Here is a 16,750-nt window from a genome sequence, read left to right on the forward strand (position 1 = left end):
TGTCCGAAACATGAAACTATATTCCGTGTTCTTTTTTGACGTGGTAAATGTAACTGCAACGAAAGTCAATTAATTTTCCAATTTAACCACAATCTATAAAAAGCGTGCGCGTTCATATCTGATTTCCACCATCCTAATAGTTACTTTGTTAAAGTACAGTGGCTAAACCGAAACTCAAATGGAATGATAAATTTTAAAAAGTCCTCAGTCAAAGCTATCAGATAGCCAGCTGGAATTTGTGGCAGAAATTAAACCGCAGCTTCGACCCAAAGTGTGAAAATTCCGGGAAATGCTGAATGCCCCCAGGAAAAGCCACCAAAATCTGTTCTGTTAAAAATTGAATGGATTGCCGAATTGGAATTGTGAAGCTAGCAGATACATTTTTAGTAACTGTAAGTTAATAACCCGATTTTTATTTTTTGTGGCTTGTTGGACAAAGCCACAATATAACAACCACGATCTATTTTCTTTTTTCTTTCTGCTTCACCATACCATGTCATATTGTCCTGTGGGTAGTAAGTACCTACTATTTTATCCTACTTTTAGTACTTTCTGTTTGTTTAATGTGTGTTTCTGTTATGCAAATAAACGTTTTATTTATCTATCTATCTAGTAAAAACTAGATGTACTTACCTACGTAAATTTTACTAGTTTAAAATAGCTAGCAAAATTATCATAAAACACTATTGCAGCTAGATTTTAATCATAATATTGTAGCCATAAAGTCATTTTCAACTATTCAAGCGGCTTCAACCAGCGGCAGCACTACTCTACAAACTGCCTGAACCACGCATCTACTCCTTTTAAAACCATTACGGCTTTAGCTAAACGATTTAGAGCAATTATAGTGTGGTAGTCATTTTCATTTCGCGCGCGCGGCGCTGAAGCGATTGATTCGAACGGCTGCGACCGGCGGCCAGCGGCACTAGCCCGCCGGAAAATTGGACTATCATGCGGCTTGCGGATATTTTTAACTGCCGTTTGTAGATTCTTATAGCGCTTTGTGCTACGTTATTTAATTTTGTGACACATTCCCATATACATTCCATGATACTGAAGAAAAAATATTCCCCACGACACTACTGGTAGTGTGGTTTGGTGGTGCGGTGGGTCAGAAGGGAAATTTTATTGGGTGGAAGAAAGGTATTTGAGGAGTCTTTGTATTTTTTAAATATTTATTTCATACGTTATTTAATTTTGTGACACATTCCCATATACATTCCATGATACTGAAGAAAAAATATTCCCCACGACACTACTGGTAGTGTGGTTTAGTAGTGCGGTGGGTCAGAAGGGAAATTTTATTGGGTGGAAGAAAGGTATTTGAGGAGTCTTTGTATTTTTTATTATTACAAGCTTTATATTGACTTCACTTGTTAGTATGTGTGGGACAAATCTTGCAACTGAATTTAAGACCACTTCTCCTCAACCGATTGAGCTAAAATTTGGTATACTTATGTAAGTACGATGACAATGCAATGTTATGGTACCATTGAGCTGGTCTGATGATGGAGTCAGGAGGTGGCCATAGGAACTCCTAAACGAAACGGCGGAATCGCATCGAGTTTGGGATCGTTGGATTTGTCTTTTCGAGCAGTTTAGTGCTAGATGATGTCCAGGGTCCTGATGATGGATTAGGGAGGTGGCCATAGGAACTCCTAAACGAAACGGCAGAAACTCATCGAGTTTAGATTCGTTGGATTTGTCTTTTCGAGCAGTTTAGTGCTAGATGATGTCCAGGGTCCTGATGATGGAGTCAGGAGGTGGCCATAGGAACTCCTAAACGAAACGGCGGAATCGCATCGAGTTTGGGATCGTTGGATTTGTCTTTTCGAGCAATTTAGTGCTAGATGATGTCCAGGGTCCTGATGATGGATTAGGGAGGTGGCCACAGGAACTCCTAAACGAAACGGCGGAATCGCATCGAGTTTGGGATCGTTGGTTTGTCTTTTCGAGCAGTTTAAACGGCAGAAACTCACCGAGTTTGGGTTCATTGGATTTTTCTTTTCGAGCAGTTTAGTGCTAGATGATGTCCAGGGTCCTGATGATGGAGTCAGGAGGTGGCCATAGGAACTCCTAAACGAAACGGTGGAATCTTATCGAGTTTGGGTTCGTTGGATTCGACTTCTCGAGCATTTTGGTGCTAAATAATGACCCAGAGATTGAGATACAACTAAAAAGTGTAAAATAAAATTATAATAAAAAAAACTTTTTTAAAAACAAGCTTTATCCTGAAATGCAGTTGTACTAAAACAAAAAAAAAATAATTGTTTGCTTGGTTCAAAGAATTTCGAAAGCTTGTAGCGCAAACAGAAAAAAAGAGGGAAAAATTCCATGCGCGATACAAGCTTTCGAAATTCTTTGAACCAAGCAAACAATTATTTTTTTTTTGTTTTAGTACAACTGCATTTCAGGATAAAGCTTGTTTTTAAAAAAGTTTTTTTTATTATAATTTTATTTTACACTTTTTAGTTGTATCTCAATCTCTGGGTCATTATTTAGCACCAAAATGCTCGAGAAGTCGAATCCAACGAACCCAAACTCGATAAGATTCCACCGTTTCGTTTAGGAGTTCCTATGGCCACCTCCTGACTCCATCATCAGGACCCTGGACATCATCTAGCACTAAACTGCTCGAAAAGANTGAATACTTTATGAGAAAAAAAATTAATTATATTTCATTATAACACATAAACATGCGTTTTGTACATTCAGTCGCTGAAAGTATGAATGTATGAAATAAATATTTAAAAATTACTTATAATAAAAAAAACTTTTTTAAAAACAAGCTTTATCCTGAAATGCAGTTGTACTAAAACAAAAAAAAAATAATTGTTTGCTTGGTTCAAAGAATTTCGAAAGCTTGTAGCGCAAACAGAAAAAAAGAGGGAAAAATTCCATGCGCGATACAAGCTTTCGAAATTCTTTGAACCAAGCAAACAATTATTTTTTTTTTGTTTTAGTACAACTGCATTTCAGGATAAAGCTTGTTTTTAAAAAAGTTTTTTTTATTATAAGTAATTTTTAAATATTTATTTCATACATTCATACTTTCAGCGACTGAATGTACAAAACGCATGTTTATGTGTTATAATGAAATATAATTAATTTTTTTTCTCATAAAGTATTCATGCGAAATATCTCGTCCACCAAAGCACAGTCAAAATCATAACGGGTGATGCGTGAAACGCGTGCGCGACATCTGTTACGATGAGAACCGCGCGCTCATACTGTACCCAATTAATGATGATGACATAATATTATAACAATAAATATGGAAAATTACTATTGACATATTTTATAGGTCTTTAGTGTTTCACTTTTAAGAAAACACAACTTAATAAGAAATATAAATGGGCTGACCTTACTATTTAACTATACTATAGTAGTTATAGGTTTAATCCCGGGAGGATAGTCTGTTATACTAGTTACAGTATTTTATTTATGAATCTATCCGTTATTGTGGTACCATTGAAAGCTTTACGACGCTCTCTTTAAGACACTTCCACTATTCGTTCGTTCGTTCGTTTCATCCGAAAGACGTCCACTGCTGGACAAAGGCCTCCCCCAAGGATTTCCACATAAACCGGTCCTGCGCCGCTCGCATCCAGGCACCTCCCGCGACCTTCACCAGATCCTCGGTCCATCTAGTGGGCGGCATCAGCGGCCATCAGCTCTACGAGCTATGTGTCCCGCCCACTGCCGCTTGATTTTAGCGATTCTGCGGACTATGTCAGTCACTCTGGTTCTCTTGCGGATCTCCTCATAAAACAACACTCTCACCTCTCTCTCATCTCTCCTCATAAAACTTCCACTATAAAACAAAACAAACAAGACAAATGAATGTGTCAGCAGAAGTCATTTACCTCCAATAAAGATTAGCCAGCGTATTCCACAATTCCACATGCGTTTCACTCAGGGCTGCGGGCGCGTCTAGTTAATGTCAATCAAATAAAAATTCCGCGCGCGCTGTGTCAACCCTGAGGCGGGGTAATTCGTCAAGTCGCAGGGCTGCGGCAACATCAGCTAATCTTCCTCAGGGGTAAGCGATAAATAAATATGTGTGAAGAAGTTGTTCTGTTATATGGCATAATATAATTGTAAACTTACGTCATAGTGTGCTATTGGTATTCTGTGAGTGTCAAGGTTCTTCAACACTAAATACATATTTATATTGACCTGCCAAATTGGATCAGCAACGTCAAACATCTTTATTATTACCTAATTAATAATCAAATCCTGACTAAAACCTATATTAGTGTCTAAAATAGCGGCACTTTACTTTGAAGTAGCGACTTTGCTACGAAAACCAGCTTTTGAACAAACATTCCTTACCTAAACTTCTTACGATGTAGAGTTAAGTTAGTTTTCAGGAGTCGAGAGTTCTATCGAATTTTCGTATCGAACAATTTACCTACTTATTTACTGGAAAAAAATACTATGATATTGATTACTCTTATCTCTTATTTTTACTTAAACCAGCATTTATAGATCAGTTAGTTATGTGCAAACTTTGTAGAACCTAGGTTGAAAATAATATTTCCCCAACTAAGAGTCCACTTATCAAAACTTTCTACCTCAACACTAGAAAATGGTGACAAATCATAAGTAGAGGACACATAGACCGAAAGGAAATCTAATATCAACGTAACACACTGTACAATTTCCAATAAGTAATCAAATCTTAACTCAAATCAGCAGGCAAACTTCAACCCGGTTCATTTTCCTGGCTGATCGGGTCCACAATTAATCCCTGATCCCGTCGCTAATCCGTCGCGCCGATTTATTACCTCCTCGACTTTATGGCCCGGGCAAACATATCAGGCGCTAAACCGACCAGGGCCGGGCTAGGACTATTGAAACGTAGCCGCGGTCGAATGTCCAATATTAGGACAATAACTTGCGACTTCGTTTCAATGGCCCCGGAGGACACCGTCGGGTTTTAGTGGTCCCACATAACCCACTGACTGACTGCCTCCATCAGCCAGTGCGTATGCGCAAAGCGTTTCCCGACGCAAAAAAGCGCTATTAAAACGTAAATGGCACGTAGATGTGACCTTAAATTGTTAGGCTATCGCGCTTATTTCAGAGTTACTAACTTTAGTACGTCAAAAGGATATAAAACAAAGCTTGAAGCATTATCCTTAATTTGCCAACACATTTGTGACAAAAATAAAAAATAAAATATCTTTTGCGATTTCTGATATTAAAAATCATAAGACACACACATAGTACGACACTTGCACTTTGCAACGACTAGAGAGAATGACGTGTGCACGTTATAATTGTTTAATGTGGTTAATGTCTCACTTTTTGCGGCAACACCGAATCCGGCCCCGGCAGGACCACCTTATTGTTTCACGGCTGGGAGACGGGCCAATTTGTCTATCCGGTTTCTGTCACCCTTTTTATCTGGCCCGAAATGATGTACTGCCCGAAGACAACTTCCGCGCGGTGCGTACTCTGGGATACATTTTATTTGAGATTGTCTTTTGTTTATCTTCCTCTGTCGGCGGCGAATTTGCTGTTAAAAAAGGTTTAGGTCCCCAAAGTCCAAACATACGTAAATCTGTTGGCTCTGAGGGTAATGTAAAAGCAACGAAAGTTGTTTGGGCTAAATACTGTTTAAAAATTACACCGTCTGTGCGAGGATAAATAAGAAAATAATAATTTATAGGTTTCTGACCAATACACCAAAACCAAAAGTGTGTAAGGATCTGTTATGAGTAAGTGTCGAAAGTATCAATTTCGTGGAAAGTCTACTTGACACTTTTGTTTCATAAAACGCGCTCAAGCAAAGAAACTCATCTTGTCCAAGGTTCCAAAGCAACATCGCAGACATTTTAGCCCCGCGTAATAATCGCTTCCACTGTGGTGCACTGTGCATCACATCTGCAGCCAGCAATGGCCCGGGTCCAATGGTGCGTGGCTGAACTACGTAGCGGCAAATTGTAGCGCGCAAACTCGATATACATAAACACTTTTTGATAATAAATAAAATGAAGTACTCGTAGGTACTCGTAATTTTTCAAATGCGTGATGTGTTTATGACTGGAAAGAAAAGCCATTTTTCTATGTTTTTTTGTATAGAAACAAGAATTGGTATAATGTAGAGATGTAGGTACCTTAAAATAAGTTGCAAGATTTGCCTACACCAGACATGTGAAATTAAATAAAAGCTTGTAAAAAGAAGTAAAATAGTCGAACTTAATTCTATGCAGATGTAACATAATATTGTACATACAAATAATCATAAATTTTATAACAACCATAATATGTCACCATAGTATTAACAGTCCAAACAATTTGGTACATTAACCAATTCCATTTTTACATTAAACTGGAAACCACAGAACCGTTTAAGTCGCGTGACTACACCGCATTCATAGATAGATAATATGAGTACCGACGACGGTACATCATGCTGAATGCTATAGAACCTTATGTAGTAGAGCTAAATGCTATTTTTCAACAAAAATATAGAGCCTGATACGGCCTCCTGTACAAAGAGTAATATTAAATATTAATTGAAAATCATTGTGTGGTCGCGAACATAATCGCACACAGTTGCAATAAAGGCTTTTTTCGCCGAAAGCTTTTCAGCTTTCGGCCAGTGTGCAGTGATACGAAACAATGTTGTAAATATAAATCTCTTGCCTGATTAATTTTACCTAATTTATGTAAGTAGGTATGAAATGAATTCAATTTCGACTCCAAATTCTTCTTTCAGAATATTTGAGTAGGTATCTTCCTATAATAATTTATGTCTTGAGCATAAGATACAGGTGTAGATAAGTTTTGTGGGTTTTGAGGTGTGATCAATACAGGTCATTAGTCAGATTATGTTGTAGGTTAGTTTTCATCCAACTTGTGGTGTATTTTTTCATTATTGGATACTATCTGTTCATATACGTTCTGATCGTGCTCAGACCTGATCTGAGGTGGAATTGTGTAAAGCAATCGTAATCATTTGACAGTTCATAACGTACGATTATTCTGTCAAACGCTTTGTTTAACTGACTTTATCGTACGTTATGAACTGTCAAATGATTACGATTGCTTTACACAATTCCACCACTGATCTGTTCCTAAAATATTCGCGATCGACGAAACCCTGAATCTATTAAGTAATTCATTCTCCAAAGTATTTGACGGCTAATGTAACCGTGAAATATTCGGCGACAGACTATTACTCTTCCAGGGCGGGATCTAAATGTTTTTCAGCCGCCCCTCCCCATGAAAACAGATTCATTTAAGGTAAGTGTCATTACGACCAAAAATATCGCGAAAAAACATTTTTTTAACTGCAAACGTCCAAGAAACAACGAGGGTAACAATTTTAAAGATCTCCTAGTCGCTGTCTGCGATAAAAAGGACCCTCGTCGGATGTAAAAGAAATATTTCATTTTCTCGAGAAATTTACTGATGCCTACAAATATTTTGCCCGGGTGAAACGTCATAGATTTTGTAATAGAATTTTTGGAATGTTGTGTGCATGACTTTGTACGAACGGGTAACAGGATTTTAGCTTTATCTTATCATTCAAAGGTTTCTCTTAAATCTCATTTGGGTTTACTGTTACGGTGATTTAGGTGATATCTATTTTAGACAGCTGAAATAAACCGTCCTTCTTCGATTTGTGAGTGATCTCTAGTTTGTTTTTAATGTTAGCTTTTAAGACATTAAGGTACCTACCTAAGTAGGTACTTTTTTTTAACTGCTATTTTGCTACCAGAATCAATGTTTTTTGTTTTAATTGGATGTTAAGTAATTATTAGGTTACTATTATTGAGTTTTGAGAGTAGGGTAGTAGATCATACTAAATACACAATGCAATTCATAGCTAAATATAGATCTTAAACAATTCCTTTTACTTGGGTAAAATATATTTACTTCGATATAAATCCGAGTATAGCATTCAAGGCTATAAGTTGTACTTTGTTACGTTCATAGCAAAGTCACAGTGACGATAAATTCAGCTGCGATTTTAGCGGCAGGAGATTTGTTTTTGCGTCGCGACGGTTCAGGATTTCGGCAGATACGCAGATAATATCTTATTAAAATAAACCAAGTAATTGTAGTAATCTAAACGAAGTATCAAACACAGCCTTTGTTGAAACACTGATAAGAAATTGCTAGATTAAGTTGTTGTTTCTAATACCTAATTAATTACTTACCACAGGTGGTTTTTCTCACGGTTTTGGGATCTCGGTGGGGTGTTCGTCAAAATTATAAATAAATATTTCATTTAGTGACAGTAATCAAAGAAATGGTTTATCTTTAATTACTCTTACTACTCTGTAATCTGGAATCCTTTTAAATGTTTATCTTAAACAGTGATAAAAACTTAATATAGAGCCATTCAGACAACGTAACATTTCATATCGGATCGCTTCATTACATCACCATTTTACTTATACTAAAATAACTTCATAAGCACCTAGGACATTATAGGTACCTAACATGTCTCAGAAACCTACCATATCATCTACAGGATCAAATATTATGTCTACGAATGGAATTCCAATACTTTAACTTAGTGAACAAATCTGGTTTCTAACTCAGAATTTATTTTTAGAAGGGCACTCGCACAAAAAACTGAATCTAATAATGACAGTCTAGGACTAACATACTCGCCTTTAATTAATATTGAAGGCCTTTGCCACAGTGTAGATTGACGCAGAATCTTTATTCCATTCCATCAATCGGAAAACCAGAACTTAAGATCAGCGGACAAATAATATTGGATGTCTGTGAGAAAGAGTAACTCTACATTTTTTTACGACCGTTGTTTACTTCAAATAATCCTCCAACTGTGGCTAATACCACCGGCTCCGGGATAAAACTGGGTAGGTAAAACCAGTATATAGAAAAAATCTGCCATAGTTGAGAGGTTAGAAGAATTAGAAGATATAAGATTTTAATTAGAAGATAGGCCTACGACAGTCTTCTTCTTCTCTTTTCTTCCTACAGACATCCACTGCTGGACAAACACCTCCACCAATGATTTTTACAACGAGCGGGACTGGCGCTGTGTACCTAATGTGTTTACACATTTTCATTTGAATTGTCAAAATTGTTAAAGAAAAGGTCTAATTCTTAATTAATCAGCTATATTGTGGTAGTGTTCCTAACGAAGAATTCGAGGCTTGCGAAAGTCCCATAACTCCGGCGCCTACACAATGTGGGGCAAGCGCCCGCGCAGCCTAACACTCGGCGATTTATCTGCCCGATCGATTGCCAATACACTGTTTAAACTTGGTGTTAGACTATAGCTCAGCTATTATGGCAAACTTACACTGTCTAAACATCTACTTGGAAGATTGCGAAGGAGAACGCGTAATAGGTCTTATGTCTTTCATCTATGAACGCAGAGCGATGTGCTAATTGTTCTAAATAGTGGCTTTAAACAACATTAGATAACGACTTGTGAAATTAGGAATAAGACCATAAACAAAGATTGACAAGCCACAAGGGGAGAAATCAAATTTATTTGGTGATAACCGGTGAAGACTGCACTAGCTATCACTCAATAAAAAGATCATATTATCAGACACTAGCAAATCAATTCAAGTTCAATATAAATTCGCTTAATTGAAAAAAAATTAGGGATAAAATAGCAAAAATAAGCACTCGTTTTTCATGAGTAGTTCAATTAATTAAATAATTGTATTTTGAGAAAACTCTCAAGAAAATGTTTCAAGAAAGATGCTAAAAATAGAATTTGCGTAAGATCGCTTGCAGATTTATCTGCGACCTCACAGCATCCACCTTGATTGATGGACCGCCCGATACGATTCCTCGCGATATGTAACTTTGTCCAAGGATATTGCATAGAGCTGTTATCACCTTTTCCTTATTGATTCCTATTAAACTTTACAATAATACGTTTTTTTTTAATATAACTTGTACAATAATTAATAGGTATCTTTGTTAACCATTATGAAGCGTGAATATTTTAACAAATTATTTGTCGTGTTCCCATTTCCTCAGATATTGAGATAATTGACATTTATTAAATGCGGCGGTATACCTACCCTACATCCTAATAGTTACGTAACTTACTTTTTCATAATAAAATCTTTACTTGAATTTAACTTTAAACACTTAAATAATCTTATTTCCGTCGAAACGTTAAAGTATCACTGGCATAATAATTCACTTTTTTATATCTCAAAAATACCCAAGTCATACGAACTAACAGCCGAAGTTTCTTTTACAAATTTTCTTGAAATGTGATAATAATTGGTTTGGCACTTAAGACCATGACTTTAAAGCATCCGCATTTAAAATAATGACACCGCCTAGGACGGTGTATCAATGTAAAAACACACCTTCCGAAGTAGCTACGTTATTTACTGGCCTTACCAAAACTGTATGAAGATTTTTAAGCAAGATAATACCGGTTCCGGGATCAGGAAACTTTTTAAATACGAGTACCTACCTGGAATTTTATTACTTACCACCAGTGTAATTCACAAAAAAACTGTTTCCGAGCAAATGTTACTCGTATACAGATAATAATAGAGATAAACGTTGTCAAAGTGAAATTATATCTTTAATAAGCGGCCGCCCGCGACTTTCGTATGCGTGGATCCCGTTTTTCCTCCTTAGGGGTGGAGTTTCGTATTATCCTTTCTTAGCGGATGCCTACGTCATAACATCAACCTGCATGCCAAATTTCATCCCGGTCCGTCCAGTGGTTTAGGCTGTGCGTTGATAGATCACTATGTCAGTCAGTCAGTCAGTCACCTTTGAGTTATATACATATATATTTAGAAGATGGTTCCAACTGTAACATCAATCACCAAACCCTTATTTGTCATATTATTATTATTGGCAACTACCAAACACGACAAAAACATTACATTATGTAAGTTTATTATTAGTTTTGTTAATGCGCATTGAATAGAAGTTCTTTTCAAGAATTAAATCAATGAGAAACTTCTTCGAAATCAGTTAGTGACATTATAACAGCTCTATGTATTTATACATCTTCAGGCAACTTGTTTAAACTGGATAAGTGAAACAACAAACTACAACAGGGATCCTTTAGTTGCGCTCGCCGGCCGGGCGACTTTATCGGACGCCCCTCGGGCTGCGATAGCGCTCCTAAGCGAGACTACTATACTTTATACAACTTCTATTGTATTATAAGAACTAATAAATAACTATCCTACTCCTTCTTCTATCGATCAAAACGTACCTAATAACTGGAGCTCATCCTGCCAGAATTCTGCATCTATTGTTCAAAACGTAGAAATTAGAGCTCAATATGCCAGAGTCACAATAAACATCTGACAGCTCAATCGGACCGATAGCTTACCCTCCGAAAGACTGAAAGATATTACTTTTTTTCAGGTTGAATCATTTATGCTACCTTACCAACCAATTTGATTTCCAACTCGACCTTACCAATCTGAGAAAATAATATAAAAAAATATTTTCAGTAGTTACACACATTTCTAAGACACAAATTCCATTCAAAAGCAAATTTCGATTCAAAGCTCAAAACTTCCAGAGCCTTCACTCTCTTACTTCTCGCCACTAGAACATGGAGGCGTTAACCTTATTATGGGTATAAGTACAAGTTGTTAGTCGGTGATATTCTAGGAACCCATAAAACATATCCCACATAAAGTGAGCTTTAAAAAAATTATTTGCTTATCCTACAAATCCTACAAAACGTGCTAACAACTAATGTTGTAAACCTTTGTAAAAAAATGCTTCATAAATCGTCCAGAACATGTAAAAAGTTTACATTGCGGGTAACATTAAAAAACCTGCCTAAAGCATGATTCATACTCGACAGAAAGCTCTACTAAATTTATTCACCTGAAAGACGAACCATCATTGGACGAACAATCTTCAAAAAACTATTTTTCAACAAAAAATTGTTTGGAAGTTTGGACAGTTGAAATTGAATACCATCTACGAGAGCATAATCCTAAATGCATAGCTTCATCTTATAGGCTAATGTAATGCATTAGCTGTCAACACTAGAATATGGAAACGAAAAGTTACGAATAGAAGACAATCGCAAGAAAGAAATCAGTGTTGAAAAATACGGTCACTAAAACACATTTTTTACGACCCATCGTACTTTTGAATTGCCTCGATAGTTGTTTTGACTACAAATTACTTAATTACCTTAATTTACTTAAATAAACAATAATTTTACTTTAAGCATCATAGTGACATTAAATGTATTTTAAACATTAGGTTGATTTTTCTGCCATAGTGAAGCCAAACACAAAAGTGTGCCTAAACTGCCAAAAATATTATTGGTATGCAGCTAGCAGTCTGCATTTTGAAGAATTAATATTCTAAACACTTGCGATAACATCTATTGTGTTTTTATTTTAAATTATAATGTAAGTTCGTCATAGATAAGTACCTACATCAAAATACCATTAAAGGTACACAATAATAATATTTTGTAGAATACCACAAATTAATAAGAAAAATATGTGATATTTATTTCCGTTGCTTTTAAAATACATGCATGTAATTTAATGTAACTGTATAAAAATACATCGGAAAGATGTTAATGTATTGCTTAAACCAACAAATAACAACACCAACCTGTTAGATGTACCATAATACTCACCTAAGTGTTTAAGTCCCAGCAGGGGTTTGCAAAGCTTTTTACAATAGTTTTCTCTAAACAGCCTCTTTATCAACAGGCTACATGTACTAGTAAATTTATGGGAATGGAAATGGAAATCCCATAATTGTATCGTAGTAGCCTTCCTCGTAGGTATAATAATGATCACTATTTCGTCTCTCTCTCTTTCGGTCCGCGCTGCAACTTGAAGAATGCGCCTAGGCTCAGCATTATGTGCAAGTATAAATAGTTAGCCTGAGAACTATTTATAGACTGCTCTAGTATCTAGTAGTATCACTCTGAAAGTAAAAGTTCCGATATGGTATGTTATCAAAGCATAGATGATGATCCGATAACTGTAGTATGACGCGGTGGTCGAGTTAAGTTGATGCTTTGACCTTATTCTACCACAAAATCGCAAATAATCTCAATTATTTAAACCTCATACCTTCTAAAGATTAACCCTACTTCTTTCTATCCTTATTTACCTATTGCCAATACTGAAAAGTGTCTGAAAATGATGACTTAGGTTTTTCCGCTGTTTTTCACGCAAATTCTCATATTTTGACCCAAAACAATATTAGGGTTATTTGATAGAGCTTTTTAAATATCCACTTGAAAAAGTTGAAAGTAACTTTTATGACTCATCGAGAATAATAATTATGAATATCGCCTGTTAGCAATAAATCGTTTAAATTGTAACAAGACTTAACAGGGTTATGAATACGTTCAGCGTGTAATGTGTTAATCAATCAACAACGCCAGCTAACCTTCAGGCAAAATAACTGAACCACGTCGTCTGACAATCCCCTCCAGAATGACTCCCACTACAGATATTATACATAAAATGTTAGTTATACTATGGGTTTTTAGATATTTATTTTTTTAATATTTGCTTTTTGATAAGGCTTCTGAAAGAAAATGACACCCACATAGAACTCACACAGTGTCACCATAATAGTAATTATACCACCATCCACCATAGTAGTATGTTACGTCGGGTTATCGCAATTTTTACAAGAGAATTACAATATTTGCCGAATCTTTTGTTAATAAGTAAACATTTTAGATATTTGGCACTGGAACAAACCTGTAAAATAATTTTTAAAAAAATACAAAGAGCTACTATGAATAAACGTATAGGACTGCCGTGACAGATCTTTTAAATAAGTAGGTACTTATTTGTGCGTATTTATATTCTCAGTTTTCCTTATAACTGGGTTCATCACCCGATGTTCACAAATAAATAAGTAGGTTTAAAAAATCCCTGAAACAATTACATTGTTGTTGAATATTTATGACTAGATATCGCATAATAAACCGATATTTTGTTTTGACAAGCAAGGTCTTAGGAATTTTAATTATTATGTTTTTGAATTCATCTCGTGTACTCGTAGCAATTGTTTGTAAAAAATAATCAATTCAAATTATTTTTATGCATGTCACATAATATGGTGTTGGGTTAACAAACCCAAAGCTCATGTTAATAAAATAGGTACAAGTTGTAACACTCAGTTACGTCTGTAGCAGGAGTTAGTAGAGTAGTTATAGAAGACAAGTAACGGGACTATTCCCACATCTCGTTTTCACCGCTGCAACTCCTGTGTAGCCAGGATCTACAGCTAGACCGCCAATAAAAACCCAACCAGTGAAGGTCAAGTTGGTCCCGGGGGAAAGTTAAACTGTCATTGGACCCGCAATGAAATTAATTATTAGAAGAATACAGGAGGAGTTCGAAGTTAAGGAAAACAAGTAGTAGAAGAGAGATACTCTCTCGCCTATAAAGAAGGTTCTGGGTTCCACTCCCAGGCAGGGCACACATCGTTGACAATCACTGTGTGTTGTGTATTTATGCCTAGTCTAGACAGGAATTTGATAAAATTTGCAGTCTTGCGATGCGACCAAGCGATGTGGAATATATTGAGGGAGGTCTATGTTCAGTAGTGGACGTCTTGTGGCTGAAATGATGATGATGCAGTCTTAAATCAATCCGATTGCCTGAAGAAATATGATCCCGTGCGAAGTCACGTCCCGTCACGTATGGTGGTTCATCCAGTATCTCTGACCTTAGTTGTTACATCCCACACAATGGAGGATATGATGATTGACATAATAATACCCGTGTTATCAATAAGGTAATATCTGTTTAGGATTCAGAATGCACCTGACTCGCTTGATAATAAAATATATATCTGCAATAAAAATGTTGACAGCAAATCACAAGGGGTAATCCAGTGCACACTAAAATGGGTATAATTTTTATTTAATAGATAATCGCTTTTCCTTCAGTTCTTTAGTATTTTCCCTCATTGAAAACCAGTTTCATGGACATTAACATGACTAAGCTGATCAGGGTGTCTTTTTATATAATTGTGATTAAGTTTATACTCGTAGTTCCCAAATTACTAAAACATGTTTTGGGTTCACCAGAATGTTGCAGCACACGACGAGGATTGACCTGCAATCCCTCGAATTGGCATGGACTTGGACACCGTTGGGCTATTGTCCTATCTTCTTTTATTTTTTAATACGAGTACAACTACTTTATGTACCTACTTTTTTTTTCTGATTGTTTGTTACATAATGTGTATTATCTGTTATGTTGGTGAGAAATAAACATTACTTTACTTTACTTACTTTACTTTACTTACTTACCTCGGATACAATCTCAATTTTTCTCATATTAAAAATGTTAACCACCAAAATAATCATATATTGTTGTGATTTGCATAAAAAATGTGTTGTAATAGGTAAACACGGATATTTATTGCCTGTGTGTAGATCGTCAGAAAAGGTGTTTTATCACTAGCCCCCGTGAGATGAACGGGATCGTAAAATGTTTATGGTGATGTTCACTGCACTAAGCTCGTCTAGGGTAACTATCACCTCTCATTTACATAAACCTTATTGAAATAGCCATAGAGTAAATTTTGATTTGCCTATTTAACTGCGGAAACCTTCTATTGAAGTGTAGGCACTTTAAGTTAATAAAATAAATACTACACGACTTATTATTTAAGAAATCTTTGTATAAGCTCATTACTACAGACTAAATTATTACCATGATGAAGTGTAATGTAATGTGTGTACGATATAAAAGTATACTGTAACTAAAAGTTTATCAAAGTTTTTCATAATGTGATTATAATATAGCTTTGAGTAACAATACACTACGTATTATTATAATTACCTACTCGTAAATCTTACATCAATATCGGGCAAATTAATACAAAAATTAAAGAGGGAAATAATTTATTTACTACATTAAAATAATATTTACAAACGAACATGCATAATAACAGTAGTATTTTTTTTTCTTACACATAGGCGAACACTATCCATGTAAACATTACCTTTGGCAGTAGGAATGATTGGCAGAATTTTTAACCCAATTTGGATTTTTTCTAAGTACAATAAGCCAATTATGAATAATCCAACATTATATTCACAAAGTAACATCGCGTGTTCTATGCACTGTTCATCCGGCGATACATTCAGAGAAACTAGAGCGATTAACTATTATAGTATATTACACACGAATATATTATCACAAGGTTATCACACCGAGATAAACTTTGTATCACACATCGGCTAAAGTCAACCAGAACACTAAAGCAACCAGAGAGAGTCCACACAACATTACTCTCACAGAACTAAGATGAGAGGAAGATCTACTGATTCTACTTTATTTACATCACTAATACTTTGCATTAACAACAATAGACGTTTGGTGCTAGATGGGCTTGACATGGTGACCTCTTTTGTAACTGACACCAGGCAAACTGTGTCATGTTAAAGAAGCTTCGATCGTGTTGCACAGGACGTATGAATCAGCCCATCCTCATAATGTTGCGGCGTCGGAGCAGGCGCTCCACGGCGTAGAACACGCGATCCGACCCTCAGTAGGGGCACACGATGCCGCCGGCGCCGGGCACGGCCACGGAGTCGGGGAAGTGCACCCTGCAGATCTCCTTGTAGGTCTTCCCCTGACGCGGCGCGCGGTCGACGTGCTTGGGCGCGTTGTAGCTTGGATAGTAGCCGTTGTAGCCGCTGTAGTCGTAGTTGCCGTAGCCGTAGGAGCGGCGGCCGTTGCCGTTGATGGCGTCGTAGATAGCATCGAAGAATGGCGCGGCCTGGCAGGCT

This window comes from Ostrinia furnacalis, unplaced genomic scaffold (genome assembly GCF_004193835.3).
Source record: "Ostrinia furnacalis isolate ACB-3 unplaced genomic scaffold, ASM419383v2 OfSCF7604, whole genome shotgun sequence".
Lineage (NCBI taxonomy): Eukaryota > Metazoa > Arthropoda > Insecta > Lepidoptera > Crambidae > Ostrinia > Ostrinia furnacalis.